An 18,689-nucleotide genomic window follows, 5' to 3' on the forward strand; every position below is an offset into this window, starting at 1 on the left:
CTATGTCAATGAAGTGACCAATGTTAGCATCACCAATAATGAAACAAACTACCTAATGTTCCTTCTGATGAGATGCACTGAGAATATTACTTCTGTTTATCAAAACACCAGAAACTTGTAAGACAAGTCACAAATTAGAAGGTTGTTGGTAGTGACTGGTTTGGGAATACCATATAAAGATGAAAATGGCTAATTAAAGCCACATGCAATAACACTGCTTAATTGTATAAACATAAGATTGAGGAAAAAAGAAAGGCAAGAGAATAACATGCAATATGATTCTGTGATATTGGGATCTAATAAGAAATATATATTTGGTTTTTGTCTCTGGTTCCTGATACAGAGCTCCTAAAACCCTTGTAGTTTCCTTAGTGATAGTTTCCTTAGTGATAGAAGTAAGAGAAGCATCTTCATTATTAATAAGCCCCTTTCAAACATATCTGAGTTTGTTAATGACATGACTGATGGCTGAAAGCCCCTAGGTATTTCAGGATTGGGGCTAGTTGCTAGAGGAACCAACCATGTGATTAGAGGGTTAGAATTTTCAGCCCTACTTCCTCAGTGTCTGGGGAGGGGAGAGGAACTCAAGATTGAGGTAATCAGCAATAGCTAGGGATTTAATCAGTCACACCCACTGTCATGGAGCCTCCATAAAAATCCTAAACAACAGGGTTTGGAGAGCTTCTGAGTTGGTGAACACATCCATGTGCCAGGAGGGCGGTGTACCCTAAATTACATGGGGACAGAAGCTCCTGCACTTGAGACCCTTCTGAACTTTGCCCTCTGTACTTCTTCATCTGGCTGTTCATTTACGTCCTTCATAATAAACTGGTAACAGTAAGTAAAGTGTTTCCCTGAGTTCTGTGAGCCATTATAGCAAATTATCAAAGCTTAGAAGGGGGTGGTGGGAATCCCTGATTTGTAGACAAGTTGGAAAGAAGTGAAGGTAACTTGCACTACATGCAATTGGCATCTGAAGAGGGGGGCAGTCTTGTAGGACTGAGCCCTTAACCTGTGGGTTCTGTGATGAGTCCAGGTAGTGTCAGAATTGAATGAAATTGTGTGACACCCAGTTGGTATCCAGAGAGTTGGAGAATTATCCCCCAATAAACATATTTGAATAAAAATTTTAAAGTCCCTGGAATAAACTTACTGGGAAATTTCAAGACCTATATTAAGGAGACTTAGATTGTCATATATATAGGCTGTTATATATGACCCTCATGGTAGCCACAAAGCAAAAACCTATAGTATATACACAAAAGATAATATGAAAGGAATCTAAGCATAACACTAAAGAAAGTCATCGGACAACAGGGGAAGAGAGCAAAAGAAAGAACAGAGAAGAACTACAAAACTTCCAGAAAACAATTAACAACATGGTAATAAGTACATACCTATCAATAATTAAATGTAAGTGGGCTAAATTCTCCAATCAAAAGATATAGAGTGGCTGAGTGGATTAAAAAAAAAACAAAACAAGACCCATCTATATGCTGCCTATAAGACTTACTTCAGATGTAAGGACACATACTGACTAAAAGTGAAGGGATGGAAAAAGACATTCCATGCAAATGGAAACCAAAAGAAAGCTGGGGTAACTGTACTTATATCAGACAAAATAAACTTTAAAACAGACTGTAATAAAAGACAAAGAAGGGCATTACATAATGATAAAGTGGTCAATCAAACCAGAGAATATAACATTTGTAAATATTTATGTACCCAACACAGGAGCACCTAAATATATAAAGCAAACATTAACAGATGTAATGGGAGAAACTGATAGCAATGAAAAAAATTGTGATATACTTTAATACCCCACTTACATCAATGGATAAATCATTCAGACAGAAAATCAATATGGAAACATTGGCCTTAAAAGACACACTAGACCAGATTAACTTAATAGATATAAACAGAACATTCCAGCCAAAAGCAACAGAATATAAATTTTTCTCATGTGCATATGGAACATTCTCCAGGATAGGCCATATTTAACAAAATAAAGTCTCAATAAATTTAAGGAGACTGAAATCACATCAAGCATCTTTTCTAACAACAATGGTATGAAATAAAAAATTAATTACAAGAAGAAAACTGGAAAAATCACAAATACATGGAGATTAAACAACATGCTACTGAACAGCCAATGGGTAAACAAAGAAATCAAAAGATTTAAAAAAATATCTTGAGACAAATGAAAATGGAAATACAACTTACCAAAATCTATGGGATGCAGCAAAAGAAGTTTTAAGAAGGAAGTTGAGAGTGATACAGGCCTACCTCAAGAGACAAGAAAAATCTCAAAGACACAATTTAATTTTACACCTAAAGGAACTAGAAAAAGAAGAAATGAATCCTAAAGTTAGGAGAAGGAAGGAAATAACAAAGATCAGAGTAGACAGAAATGAAATAAAGACTAAAAAGACAACAGAAAAGATCAATGAAACTAAGAGCTGATTCTTTGAAAAGATAAACAAAATTGACAAACATTTAGCTAGACTCACCAAGAAAAAAATAGAAAGGGCTCAAATAAATAAAATCAGAAATGAAAGAGAAGTTACAACTGATATCACAGAAATACACAGGATCATAAAACTACTAAGAGCAATTATATGCTAAAAAATTGGACAACCTAGAAGAAATGGATAAACTCCTAGAAACATACAATCTTCCAAGACTGAATCATGAAAAAATAAAAAATCTGAATTGACAGATTACTAATAATGAGATTGAATTAGTAGTCAAAAACTGCCCCTCACCCCAAACAAAAGTCCAGGGTCATGGCTTCTTTGGTGAATTCTACCAAATATTTAAATAAGATTTAATAACTATCCTTCTCAAACTCTTCCAGAAAACTTAAGAGGAAGGAACTCTTACAAACTCATTTTACAAGGCAAGAATGGCCTTGATACCAAAACCAGACAAGAATACCACAAAACGGGGCTTCCCTGGTGGCACAGTGGTTGAGAGTCCACCTGCGGATGCAGGGGACACGGGTTCGTGCCCCAGTCTGGGAAGATCCCACATGCCACGGAGCGGCTGGGACCGTGAGCCATGGCCGCTGAGCCTGCACGTCCGGAGCCTGTGCTCCGCAGCGGGAGAGGCCACAACAGTGAGAGGCCCGTGTACCGCAAAAAAAAAAAGAATACCACAAAAAAAGAAAATTTCAGGCCAACATCACTGATGAACATAGATGCAGAAATCCTACCAAACCGAATCCAACAATACATTAAAAGGATCATACACCATGATCAAGTGGAATTTAGTCCAGGAATGCAAGGATGGTTCACCATCCACAATTCAATTAACATGATATACCACATTAACAAAGGATAAAAATCATATGATTAAATCAATAGTTGCAGAAAAAGCATTTGACAAAATTCAGCATCCATTTATGACAAAAACTCTCAACAAAGTGGGTAGAGATGGAAACATACCTCAACATAGTAAAGGCCATATATGATAAGGCCACAGCTAACATCATACTCAATGGTAAAAAGCTGAAAGCATTTCCTCTAAGATCAGGAATAAGACAAGGATGTCCACTCTTGTCACTTTTATTCCACATAGTATTGGAAGTCCTGGCCGGAGCAATTAGGCAAGACACAGAAATAATTGGCAGTATTTGTGGACAATATATTATATAAAGTGTGATAACTCCACCAAAAAACTGTAAGAACTAATAAATTCAGGAAAGTTGCAGAGTACAAAATAAATATACAAAAATCTGTTGTATTTCTACATACTAACAATGAACTATCAAAAAAGAAAACAATCCCATTTACAATTGTATCAAAAAGAATAAAATACCTATGAATAAAATTAACCAAGGAGGTAAAAGACCTACACACTGAAAACTATAAGACACTGATGAAAGAAATTGAAGAAAACACAAATGAATGGAAAGATGTTTCATGCTCATGGTTTGGAATAATTAATATTGTTAAAATGCCCATATTACCCAAAGCAATCTACAGATTCAATGCAATCCCCATCAAAATCCTGATGGCACATTTCACAGAAATAGAACAAAGAATCCTAAAATTTGTATGGAACCACAAAAGACCCCAAATAGCCAAAGCAGTCTTAAGAAAGAAGAACAAAGCTGAAGGCATTGCACTCCCTGATTTCAAACTCAGTATGATTTTGGCATAAAAACAGACACATGGATCAATTAAAAAAAGAAATCCCAGAAACAAACCCACATACATATGGTCAATTAATTTATGAAAGGGGGTAACACTATACAATGGGGAAGGGACAGTCTCTTTAATAAATGGTGCTAGGAAAACTAGACAGCCACAAGCAAAAGAATGAAATGATTGATACTATCTTACACCATACACAGAAATTAACTGAAAATGGATTAGAGACCTGAATGTAAGACTCAAAACTACAGAACTCCTAGAAGAAAACATAGGTGGTAAGCTCCTTGACATTGGTCTTGGTGATTATTTTTGTATCTGATTCCAAAAGCAAAGGCAACAAAAGCAAAAATAAACAAGTGGGACTACATCAAACTAAAAAGCTTCTGCACAACAAAGGAAACCATCAGCAAAATGAAAAGGCAACCTACTGAGTTAGAGAAAATATTTGCAAATCATGCATCTGATAAAAGAGTAATATCCAAAATATATAAAGAACTCATACAACTCAATAACAAAAAACCAAATATCTGATTAAGAAATGGACAGAGGACCTAAATAGACATTTTCCCAAAGAAGACATATAGATGGCCAACAGACACATGAAAAGATGCTCAACATCACTAATCATCAGGGAAATGCAAATCAAAGCCACAATGAACTATTACCTCATGCCTGTTACAGTGGCTCTTATCAAAAAGACAGGAGATAACAAGGGTTGGCAAGGATGTGGAGAAAAGGGCACCCTTGTGCACTGTTAGTGGGAATGTAAATTGGTACAGCTGATATGGAAAACAGTACGGAAGTTCCCCCCAAAATTAAAAATAGAACTAACATGTGATCCATCCAGCAATTCTACTTCTGGGTATTTATCTGAAGAAAATGAAAACACTAATTTGAAAAGATACGTGCACCACTATGTTCACTGCAGCATTAGTTGCAATAGCCAGGAAATGGAAACAACCTAAGTGTCCATTGATGGATGACCAGATAAATATGTAGTGTGTATGTGTGTGTGTGTATAGTATATATATAAATACATAAATATATATATATATACAATAGAATACTACTCAGCCATAAAAAAGTATGAAATTTTGCCATTTGTGACAACATGGATGGACCTAGAGGGTATCATGCTAAGTGAAATAAGTCAGACAGAGAAAGACAAATACCATATTATTTCACTTATACGTGGAATCTAAAAAGAAAAACAAACACACAATACGAAATTCAGAGGTACAGAGAACAGAATGGTGTTTGCCAGGAGGGTTGTGAGGGTGGGCAAAATGGGTGAACAGGGTCAAGAGGTATAAACTTCCACTTATAAAATAAGTTATGGGGATGTAATGTTTAACACAGTAATTATATCAATAATACTTTATAATATATTATTATTTTATAATATTATATGTTATATAATAATAATAATTATATTATAATTATATTGTATTATAATGATATATCAATAATATTGCAGGGCATATTTGAAAGTTGCCAAGAGAGTAAATCTTAAAAAAATTCTCATCACAAGAAAAAAATTTTCTTTGTAACTCTGTACAGTGAATGATGGTAACTAGATTTATTAAGGAGGTCATTTTGCAGTGTATACAATTACTGAATCATTATGTTGTACACCTGAAACTAATATAATGGTATATGTCAATTATACCTCAATAAAAAAATGATGAGGATTTTTAGAAAATGTGACATGACACTAAAGTTCATTGATAATGTGTGAAACTTTGGTTAAAAACTGAAAACTTTGTTAATTAACTAGATGGGAGGAATCCTTTCACAATGCATATGCATATCAAATCACCATGACATACACTTCAAATATCTTACAATTTTGTCAATTATACATCAATAAAGCTAAAATTTAAAATAAGTAACTTAAAAAAAGAGAAATGTGACAAAACCCAGAAAAACTCTGGAAAATAATGAGCTGGGGACTAACACTACCCTAATTTTCATTGTATACCATTCTCTAGTATTTGAATTTTTTGGACTGGTACATGTAAGTTTTTTTTTAATTAATAAACTTTACTTTTTAGAGCAGTTTTAGGTTCACAGCAAAATTGGGCAGAAAGTACAGAGTGTTCCCATATATCCCCTCTCCCCACATATGCACAACCTTCCCCAATATCAGCATCACGGTGGTATATTAGTTACAACTGATGAACCTACACTGACACATTATCAACACCCAAAGCCCATAGTTTACATTAAGGGTTTACTCTTGGTGCTGTACATTTTATGGGTTTTGACAAATGTATAATGACATGTATCTACCACTGTAGTATCATACAGAATAGTTTCACTGCCTGAAAAATCCTGTGCTTTGCTTATTCAGTCCTCCCTCTCCATTAACCCCTGGCAACCAGTAATTTTTTCACTGTCTCCACGGTTTTCACTTTTCCAGAATGTCGCATTGTTGGAATCATACAGTATGTAGTCTTTTCAGATTACGTATTACTAAGTGAAAAAAGCCATTGAAGTTTATGCCAAGTATTTTCATGGCTTGATAGCTTATTTCTTTTTAGTGCTGAATAATATTCCACCGTCTGGATGTACCACAGTTTACTTATCCATTCACTTATTGAAGGACATCTTAGTTGCTTCCAAGTTTCGGCAATTATGAATGAAGCTGATATAAACACCTGTATTCGGTTCTCTGTGTGGACATAAGTTACACTTCATCTGGGTAAATACCAAGGAGCGCAATTGCTGGTTTTTATGGTAAGAACACATTTAGTTTTGTAAAAAACTGCCAAACTGTCTTCCAAATTTGCTGTACCATTTTGCATCCCCACCAGTAGTGAGTGTGAATTCCATTATTCCACATCCTCACCAGCATTTGGTGTTGTCAGTGTTTTGGATTTGGGGTAGTCTAAAATCCAAATGTAGTAATATTTCATTGTTATTTTAATTTTCAATTCCCTAATGGCATATGATGTTGAACATCTTTTCATACACTTATTTGCCATCTGTATACCCTCTTTGATGACGTATGTTTATGTCCTTTGTCCATTTTTTAATCAGGTTGTTTGTTTACTTATTGTTGAGTTTTAAGAACTCTTTGCATATTTTCAAAGCAGTCCTTTATCAGATGTGTCTTTTGCAATATTTTCTTCTAGTCTGTGGCTTATCTTCTCAATCTCTTGTCTTTCACAGGGAAGTTTTTAGTAGTAATGAAGTCCAGCTTAGCAATTATTTCTTCCATAGATCATGTCCTTGGTGTTGTATCTAAAACGTCACTGCCAAACCCAAAGTCATCTAGGTTTTCTCCTATGCTATTTTCTGAGAATTTTACAGTTTTGCATCTTATGTTTAGGTCTATGATCCATTTTGAGTTAATTTTTATAAAAGTTGTAAGGTCTGTCTAGATTCATTTGTTTGCATGTGAATGCCCAGTTGTTGCAGCACTGTTTGTTGAAAAGACTATCTTTTGCTCCTTTGTCAAAGATCAGTGGACTATAGTAATGTGGGTCTATTTCTGGGCTTTTTATTCTGTTCCACTGATCTATTTGTCTATTCTTTCATCAAATACCACACTGTTTTGACTATTGTAGTTTGTAGTAAGTCTTGAAGTCAGGTAGTGACAGTCCTCTGACTTTGTTCTTCTCCTTCAATATTCAGTTGGCTATTGCTTCTCCATATAAACCTTAATCAGTTTACTGATATCCACAAAATAACTTGCTAGGATCTTGATTGGGAGTGCATTGAATCTATAGATCCGGTTCATAAGAACTGACATCCTGACAATATTGAGTCTTCCTTTCTATGAACATGGACTATATCTCCATTTATTTATTTATTTATTCTTTGATATATTTTATCAGTTTTATAGTTTTCCTCATATAGATCTTGTACATATTTTATGGGATTTATACTTAAGTATTTCATTTTTTTAGGTTTTAATGTAAATGGTAATATGCTTTTAATTTCAAATTCCACTTGTTCACTGCTGGTATACAGGAAAGTGACTGACTTTTGTAAGCTGACCTTGCATCCTACAGTCTTGCTATTATCGCTTATTAGTTTTTGTTGTTGTTGTTGTTAATTCTTTTGGATTTTTTCCTACATAGGTGATTATGACATCTGTGAGTAAAGACAATTTTATTTCTTCTTTCCTAATCTGCATACTTTTTCTTGTCTAATAGCGTTAGTTAGAACTTCCTGTACAATGCTGAAAAGCACTGGTGAGAAAGGATGTCCTTGCCTTGTTCCTGATCTTAGTGGGACAATTTTAAGTTTCTTACCATTAAGTATGAGAGTTTTTTTGTAGCTGTTCTTTATCAAGGTGAGGAAGTTTCCTCTTTAATCCTACTTTGCTGAGTTTTTCTTTTCTTTTTTACCATGAATACGTGTTGGATTTTGTCAGATGGTTTTTCTGCATCTACTAATATGATCATACGATCATATGAAGAAAAAATTTCTTCTTTAGCCTGTTGATGTGGTGGATGACATTAGTTGGTTTTCAAATGTTGAACCAGATTTGCATACCTGGAATAAATTCCTCTTGGTCGTGGTGTATAATTCTTTTTATACATTGTTGGATTCAATTGTTAATATTTTGTTAAGGGTTTTTGCATCTATGTTCAATGAGAGCTACTAGCCTATAGTTTTCTTTTCTTATAATGTTGTTGTCTGGTTTTAGGGTATTAGGGTAATGCTGGCCTCAGAGAATGAGTTAGGAAGATTTCCCCTGCTGCTATCTTCTGTAGAGAACTGGTACAATTTCTCCCTTAAAGGTTTAGAAATGTTTAGTGGAATATACCAGTGAACCCATATGAGCCTGGTGTTTTCTGATTTGGAAGGTTACTAATTATTGATTCAATTTCTTTAAGAGATATAGGTCTATTCAGATAGTCTATTCATATATCTTTTATAACAAAAATTTAAAGTTTAAAAAGTGTTGGTTATCCCCAAATTACCCTATAAATTTAATAAATTCCAAACAAAAATGGTATTTTTTTAAAGGAATAAATAAGATGATTCAAACATTCCTTTGAAAGTGGAAAGGCTCAAGAATAACTTAAAGGGAAAACAAAAGACAAATAAGGAGGCTTTGTACTACCAAATATCAAGACAACTTCAGAGCTACAGTAATTAAAATATGTAGAAAATAGGCCCCAAATTATCTGGACACTTAGCTTATGACACAGGTAGTTTTACACATAATTGGGTAGATCATTCAATAGTATTAAATGAGTTAACTCATTATTTGAGAGGAGTTTTTCCTTTCAGCAAAATTCTAGGCAATTGAAAAGTTAGACCATTATATTTGGCACAAATCTAAGAAATTTCATAATATCCAGGTTTGCCGAAGTATAAGAAAACAGGTATTCTTAAACACTGTCAGCATAAGAATATATATTACATCCTTTTTGAAGTATAATTTGGTGGTTATATATCAACTAGTGATCTTAGTTGCAAGCAAAAGGGTAGCTCCTAGAATCTAGAGGAGAACCTGAGAACCAAGTTTGGAGTCTACACAGCCAAAACTGATGCTCTAAACCATAGTGCACAACTGAATATGCGATTATCACTGTCAGTGGGCACAAACACCACAGCTTCCATGGCCAGCTATACCCTGTACCCTACTGCTACATGTAATTGCCATTGCTGTTGCTGTCTTACCAAAATGGAGTCTACCTTACCCTGCTTTTTCCCATCACCAGCTTCCAATTCAAAGTCTGGAATAAGTACTTCTGACTGGTATAATCTAGGTTCTATGTCCAAGCATTAGGTGCAAGGGAGCCTGGGAATGTGAGTACCTGGCATTTCGGCTTTTTTTTTTTAAGGAAGAAATAGATTGTATCTGCAAAGGTGGGGGTTTTACAAACATAGGTCTGAGTTTCAGACACTAGGATTGCACATTATGTCCACAACAGTGGTATACATTAAAATTATAAATACTTATTACTCTTTAACTCCAGAATTCCATTGTAAGGAACTTGTCCTAAAAACATATTCTTATAACCATGCAAGAGAGTTCATCACATCATAGTCTGTAATAGCAAAAAAATTAAAATCAATAAGGGAGAGGTTCAGAAAGAGAAAAACAAATACCATATGCTAACATATATATATGGAATCTAAAAAAAAAAGTTCTGAAGAAACTAGGGGCAGGATAGGAATAAAGACGCAGACGTAGAGAATGGACTTGAGGACATGGGGAGGGGGAAGGTTAAGCTGGGACAAAGTGAGAGTGGCATGGACTTATATATACTACCAAATGTAAAATAGATAGCTAGTGGGAAGCAGCCGCAAAACACAGGGAGATCAGCTCGGTGCTTTAGGACCACCTAGAGGAGTGGGATAGGGAGGGTGGGAGGGAGACGCAAGAGGAAGGAGATATAGGGGTATATGTATATGTATAGATGATTCACTTTGTTATGCAGCAGAAACTAACACAACATTGCAAAGCAATTATACTCCAATAAAGATGTTAAAATAAATAAATAAAAATAAGGGACTGGTTAAATGTGGCATTTTTTATATGAGAATAACATGCAGCTGATAAAATATTTATTGAATGAATACTCACTGTGTGCCAGGAACCATGTTATGCACTGGGAATACCATGGTAAACAAAGTGGACAATAGTCTGAATGAGGTACCAATTTTTTTTAAATGCCTAAAATATATTAAGTGGTTTAAAAAATTACTATGACTCCACTGGGAGAAAAATTAGACATTTAGGTATGTTTGTGTACATACACAGAGAAAACTATTAGTTATCTCTGGAGAGCGGGAATGGACAGGGGTGCGTTCTTTCTGATGTCCTGAGTTTTTTGCCTCTTTAAAATTTTAAAATAATTTTTATAATTTAAAATGGGGAAATTTTATTTTTTAAATGACACAAATTGTATACCTTAAAAAAAAACCCCGAGAACCCATTGGAGACTATAGGGTTTCCTTCTGGAGTGAAGAAAATGTTCTAAAATCTAAAACAATGGTGATTGTTAAACTACTCAGGGAATTTTATGGGCAAATTTTATGTATGGTATGGAATTATATCTTAATAAAGCTGTTAAGGGGGAAAGGGGCAAGTGATCTGCAGGCTTACATGGGAGCCGACCTTGATTTAAGATCCAAATTATCAATAGTTTGACATCTGATGTTTTAAATTAAAAATGTAGGTGAATTTTGCCTTCTACTCTAAAACATATCCATAGTTTTAGTTCCAAAAATCTTTATAAAAAATTAGCTTGGGATGGAAGCCATTATTTATCCCCTGGCTCTCCCATTGCAGAGGGTATTTTGACATAACTTAACTCAGGAGGAAAGGATTCCTTAGAAAACCAATAAAAGAATTCTGTTTCTCCCTGAATAAATAATTAATGAGCACCTACTATGTTTGAGGCAGTAAGTATGTGGCTGTGTCCAGCAGGGAACTTGCAATTTTTGGGAGAAGGGGTTGAAAAAGAGAAAGTGATTTTAAAAGTATTTTTAAAGTACATGATAGGGTTTAAAAAATAATTTTTGGATTAAAAAACACTGGTGAGTCTATTCTGATAAAAACGCACATTTGAAAAATAGAATTATACATTGCAATTTGCTTTTTCCCACTTAACTATTTCCAGCATCCCCAGAGGAATTCCTTTGGAAACGTGGTGAGAGGTTTGCAAGTTCACCCCAGAATTTTCAAGACTGACATTAGTGGTGGTAACTCTGCTCTATCAGTTAGCACCTGGTTGAACCTACCTCAGTTTCCTCATCTATCAAATAGGGATAATAATAGTACCTACACCTCATAGGGTTGCAGTGAAGATTACATTGAGTTAATCCGTGCAAAGCACTTAACATGGTGCCTGGCATAAGTACCAGCTTTTCTTACTATGTGATGCTCACCATGATTAACATGGTCAGTTCTATGTAGCAAACAGTCACTCTGAATCAAAACACCAGCTCCTTGATGAGAAAGGCACAGAACCCAAACAAAGAAAGTCTTAAAGTTTTATTACTGCCAAGAAGGAAACCCTGTAAAATTAAAGTTAAACTGTGCTTCCAATTAGGAAGACAATACTATTAAGATATTAAACTCCTTTAATTAACTTATAAATCTAATGTAGTCGTTCTGAACCAGTGGCAATTTTGCTCCCCACAGGAGATATTTAGCAATATCTGGAGACATTTTTGGTAGTCACAAGTGAAGGGTCTGCTGCTACTGGCTGGCATCTAGTGGGTAGAGACCAAAGATGCTACTAAACATTCCACAGTGCACGGGACAGCTTCCCACAACAAAGAATTATCTGGCCCAAAGAAACCCTGATCTAATGCAATCCTTGATAAGATGATTCTAAAATTCACTTGGAGGACTAAATGGTCACAACAGACATGAAATTTTGGGGGAAAAAAAAAGTGAGAAGAGGTATTTGCTCGAATAGATACCAAAAAAAAATACTATCAAACCACAAAAATAAGACAGTCAAATTCTGACATTGAGAATACACAAATCAATGAAACATAAAAGAAAACCCAGAAATAGATCCAAGTGCTTAAAATAATCTGGTATAAAAAATGTGTTTCAGATTAAATGGAGAAAAATAATTATTTAAGAAATGATTCAAAGACAAATGATTAAAATCATATAAGTTCTATATCCAGAATGTTTCCCTCATACATCTGCAATCAGGATGCATCTAATAGTATATACATTTCATGAGGTAGGTTCTTTTTTCTTTTTTTTTTCTTTTTTTTTTCTTTTTGTGGTACGCAGGCCTCTCACTGTTGTGGCCTCTCCCATTGCGGAGCACAGGCTCCGGACACGCAGGCTCAGCGGCCATGGCTCACGGGCCCAGCCGCTCCGCGGCATGGGGGATCTTCCCAGACCGGGGCACGAACCCGCGTCCCCTGCACGGGCAGGCGGACTCTCAACCACTGTGCCACCAGGGAAGCCCGGTTCTTTTTTCTTGAAAAGCTGTTCTTAAACTGACAGCAAGTCTTAGATTCAGTGTTGTCTTAGAAATAAGGCAATACAGTATACGGAAAATGGTAAGCATACTTCATGCTATATAAAGCATTTCAGATGAATTAAAGAAATAAATGTTAAAAATGAGATAGTCAATGAACAATAATAAGTAAATAATAGGAAAATAATCTCAGGACAGGAAATATCTTTCTAAACATAAAACAAAGAAAAAAATAAAGAAAAAAGATGCACAAATACACATGTAAAATGTAAAACTTCATTAAATAAAACATCACAAACTACAGATTTCTAAATTTAGTGCAATCCCAATTTTTTTTTTTTTTTTTGCATTACGTGGGCTTCTCACTGCTGTGGCCTCTCCCGTTGCGGAGCACAGGCTCTGGACGCGCAGGCCCAGTAGCCATGGCTCACGGGCCTAGCCGCTCCGCGGCATGTGGGATCCTCCCAGACCGGGGCACGAACCCGCGTCCCCTGCATCGGCAGGCGGACTCTCAACCACTGCGCCACCAGGGAAGCCCACAATCCCAATTTTAAAAGTAAAAATTATTTGGAAGTTGACCAAGTGATTTTAAAGTTATCTGAAAGAATAAATATGCAAAATTAGCCAGAAAAATTCTAAAAAAGAAGAGCAATGAAAAGTTTCCTCTGCTTATTATTAAAACAGCATGTAACAAGGTCAGAATACAAAGTCCACAAGTAGACACGAAGGTTATTAGTTGATAAAGGTAATATTTCAAACCACTGGGGAAAAAGGACAGATAATTCAATAAATGATGTTGGGACAACTAGCTAACCATCTGGAGAGAAAATATTAGATTACCATTCTATTCTTTTTTTGAAACTAATTCCAGGTGGATTAATGAAAAAAATATATTTATAATCTTAGGAGTGAGGAAAGTCTTTCTAAGTATGACAACAAAGACAGAAATCATAAAGGAAAAGGGTGACAGAATTGGCTATGTAAAAATTTAAAACCTCTGTAAAGAAAACCAAAGAAATCAAAAGTGGGGAAAAAATGTAACATGTATAACACAGGGGTAGTTTCCTAGTACAAATTACTACACACTGGCTGGCTTAAAACAACATCCTCTCACAGTTCTGGAGGCTCAAAAGTCCAAAATCAAGGTGTCTGCAGGACCATGCTCTCTCCAAGGCTCTAGGGGAGAATCTGTTCTGTGCCCTTCTCTTAGCTTCTGGTGTCATGAGCAATCCTTGGTGTTCCTTGATTTGCAGCTGCATAACTCCCATCGTCACATGGTGTTCTTCCTCTGTCTTCACATCTTCTTATAAGGATACTAGTCATATCGGACTAAGGGTCCACCCTACTCTATGATCTCATCTTCACTGATTACATCTGCAATGACTCGATTTTCAAATAAGGTCACATTCTGTAGTGGTGGTGGGGACTTCAACACATCTTTTTGGAGGACCCAATCCAACCTATAAAAAGTCTTTACTATGTGAGTAAAACTGACAAATTAGTAAACACACAAACAGAAACCCAATAGGATGAGAACAGGCAATTCACGCACACACCCTATGTGTGTGTATATGTGTGTGTGTATATATATATATATATATATATATATACATATATATACATACATACATATGGAGAGAGAGAGAGAGAGATCTCCAATAAACATGTGCAAGATGTCCAGCTCTGCTACATGCCGAGGACACACTCTGATCTCCAACCTCACTAGCTGCTCCTCCTCCCCTTGCCTTCCCCTGGGCCAGGCACTGTGGCATGCTCTAGGGCTAGATCCTGGATGCTCTTCCTCTTACAGACTGTCAGCCTAGATGAACTCTTCTAGGTCAATGACTTTACAACTTATGTGCTAATGACACCAAATTAATCAGGACTTCTCCCCTGGCTTCCAAACTCAGTACAAACCTTATACCTCGCATCTCCAGTTGGCTCTCCCACAGGCATCTTAAATTTAACACCTTTAAAAGAGAACTCTTAAAATTTATTTATTTATGTATTTATTTTTGGCTGTGTTGGGTCTTCGTTGCTGTGCTAGGGCTTTCTCCAGTTGCGGCGAGTGGGGGTCACTCTTCATTGAGGTGCGCGGGCCTCTCACTGTCGCAGCCCCTCCCGTTGCGGAGCACAGGCTCCAGACGCGCAGGATCAGTAGTTGTGGCTCAAGGGCCCAGCCGCTCTGCGGCATGTGGGATCTTCCCGGACCAGGGCACGAACCCGTGTCCCCTGCATCGGCAGGCAGACTCTCAACCACTGCGCCACCAGGGAAGCCCCTAAAGTCACCTTTTAAAAGTGTAAATCAGATCATGTTCTTCCCCTGCTAAAAACCCTTCAAAGATTTCTTATTACATAAGAATAAAATCCAAGTTCCTTGTTGTGGTCTAGAAGATCCTATATAACCTAGCCCACCTACTTCTCATCTCTTCCAACTCTGTCCTTCACTCACATTCTAGCCCCATTGGCCTTTTGATTCTTCCAATTAGTCATGCCCCTTCCAACTTCCAAGCCTTCGTTTTTGCTGCATGCTTTACACTGCTACTTTATTCCCCAAGATCTTCTCATAACAAATCTGTCATTTTGTTCTCTTATCAAATATTAACTCTTCAGAGAGGCCTTCTTTGAAGACGCAATCTAACATTCCCAACCCCACCCAAGTTATTCTCTATTATATTGTTCACTTATTTGTTAGTTTATTGCTCTTATCTCCTCACTAGAATGTATGTCCATTGTCATATTGTTCACCTTTGGTACCCAAGGTCAGAGGATGTGCTCAATATGTATTTAATGAGAGAATGAATCACAACCCACAACCATAGAAAAAATTAAAACCATGACAGCTCACAGAATCTGGCTATCAAATCAGCAAATATTAAAAGAACAAAAATTCCTTACTTTTCTTCCTAACACTCTGACATGACATTTATGTGATTGTTTATTCTCTGTCTCCATCTAACTAAAATGAAATCTCCACAAAAACAGGGACTTGGTTTTGTTACGCAGCCGTATTCTTAGCAACTACAAGAGTGCCTGGCATATAGTAAATGTTCAATAAATATTTACATACTGAATAAATTGACAGTATCTAGGGGTAGATATTGACTAGGTAGTGGGGAAAGGGGTATGGTGAAAATATAATTGGTGCACGATTTCTGTAGGAAATATGATAATATATATCAAAAGCCCTCCAAAGAGGGCATACCTTTAGACTCAGCAATCTCACTTCTAAGAGGAACTTATCCTAAACAAACAAACAAAGGTACAAAGATTATTTATGAGGAAATTTCTCACTGAGTTGTTTATAATAGAGAAAATTTAGAAATGGCAGCATAATATCCATTTATAGGAAAAGAGAAATGTAATTATAAATCTGTACAATGAAATACATTAAAAATATTGGTGATGTGTGTTTATTGATGCAGAAAGAGATAAAAAGTATATTAAGAGAAAAGGCAAACTGAAAACAATGAAGTATAGCAAGACTTCATTTTTGCAAAAACATATGGGGATGACACATGGCTATGTATGAGTGCACACTGGTATTTACAAATAAAAGTTTAGGCAGGCATACTTCAAAATGTTAACATTGGTTATTTTTGGATAGCGAGATTAAGGGCAATTAAATTTTCTTCTATATATATTTCTCAATTTTTTGTAATTAGGCCAACCAAAATTATCTGAATATGTTCTGCTTTTATAAGTAGGGGGAAAAAAGCAATAAATATTATAAAAAAAACACAGACACATTTCATCAACTTACTAAAGACTAAAGCCCAGGTTAAGAGCCAGAAGTTCAGAAACATCAACTTCAGCAAAGGAGATGGGTTTCTGATTTCCTGAATTCAAGCAAGTTGTTTCCCCTCAGTCAATATTTGTAAAAAAGAAAAAAAAATTACAAAACTTGTTTCTTTTATTTCATTGCTTGCCAAGCTTGAGAAACAGCACAAAGTGTAGCAAAAGCTATCATTTATGCTGGCATTTTCCTTGCATTGCTTCTTTAAAAACCTTCTAATGGTCCTGCCAGGTAGGTATTAATGTTCTCAAATGCAAAAGCTGAGAGAGATGACAGAACTTGCCAAAGCTCACACAGCTGTTGGGGGCGGGGGGAGGCGGGGGAGTTCCATATTTAAACAGAGGTTTCTCTGACCTCAGGGTCTTGAGGAAAAGCTGGACAAAGGCGCTTGAGGCTTTATAACCTTGCTTGAGTCTCTCAATGCCTCTGATGTTTTGTGTGGTTATCCTACCACCCTTATCTAACTTGCAAGAAAGATAAAAGGAGAACCAGCCCGGAGTTTTTAGAAAGGTGGAGTAAGTCTCTGGAGAAGTGAGATTTACACTGGGTACTACTCTGGAACTTGCCCTTCATTTCTCTTCAACTCAAAAAGCTCCAAATCAAAATGCTTGGTTGGGTGGTCACAAGGGAGGGGAGGGGGCAGTTTGAGAGTGCCCCTATGTATGTGTGTGAAGGGTCACAACACATGTGACAGACTGGGATAAGGATGACATCTGGGCACCTGAAGAAGGAAGCTGACCCAGGATGAGGGAAGATGGACACCACTTGGGAGCAAAGGACAAAGTTAGTAGGAAGGACAAATTAAAGGGGGATTGAGAGAAGGAGGAATAGGAAAGAGGAGGAACTGGGAGGAGATGCAGTTGGGAGTTATTCTGCAGTATTTTTTTCTTCCACCTCTTTTCTTTCTATATTCTTTCCCTTGATTATCTCAGTCACAATTAGACCTTCGATGCTCCTTTCTGTTTAGATGATTACCAAATTTTTCCAGTCCTGACTTTTCTCCAGAGTTCAAGTCCTCTGCGGTTCAAACTGAATGCAGCATTCCCTCCACCCCAAGCCTGCTCCTACTGTATTCGCTCTCATTGTCAAACATCTGTCTGAACTGCTCGCTCTCCCATTCCGTCAACCATTCTTTCATCCAACAAATATTTATTGTGGATCTAGTATGTCCCCCACACTGTCACAGCACTAGGGACATCCATTCACTTCCCAAGTTGGGTCACTTTTACCTTGAAAATCTTTTGTCTGTCCATCTCATCCAAATTCTTTACTGAAATTTATTGAGGATCCCTCTTGCTTGAACCATGGCAACATAGCACTATAAGTTAATTGGTTTTGCATGCCATTTATTCTACAGTGACCACCTAGATTTAGCACTACACCTGAAGTGGCTCACAGTGGAGGCTTAGGGACTACAAACAGTGGGAAGGGGATTGGAGAAGCAGAAGCTAGATTTGTCTTGATGAAGTATTTGCAAAGGAAGAAAGGGGTTTACAAATAACATCAGTGTGACAATTCTGTTATTTCTGGGGTGTGGCTTTGGGAGGCTGGGAAGATTGTTTTAAGTCTGATGCTGGGAGTCTCCTGATAGAAAGCCTTGCCCACCTCCCCTCCCTTGAGTACTCAATAGCCACTTGTTGATTATATCACCTTCTATGACAGAAGCCGCGAATGTTGTGTTCTCCATCGCATGCCCAGCTCTTAGAACATCAGGCCCATAGTAGGGGTTCAATAAATATCTGTGGAGGATTCTAGAAAGATGTTTTATTCACTACCTTAGGAAGAACGACAAAGAGCCTGAGGGAAAAAGAAATC

The 18,689-nt window shown here is 36.6% G+C and overlaps 1 protein-coding gene across 1 annotated transcript in view; it reads right to left on the bottom strand.

Annotated features, from left to right (window-relative positions):
• Positions 1 to 18,689, bottom strand: part of SIMC1 (SUMO interacting motifs containing 1) — a gene marked incomplete at both ends in the record, with an annotated part of 99,537 nt that overhangs the window by 80,057 nt on the left and 791 nt on the right. The window lies entirely within an intron of this gene.

The sequence above is a fragment of the Hyperoodon ampullatus genome, assembly GCF_949752795.1.
Source record: "Hyperoodon ampullatus genome assembly, chromosome: 4".
Lineage (NCBI taxonomy): Eukaryota > Metazoa > Chordata > Mammalia > Artiodactyla > Ziphiidae > Hyperoodon > Hyperoodon ampullatus.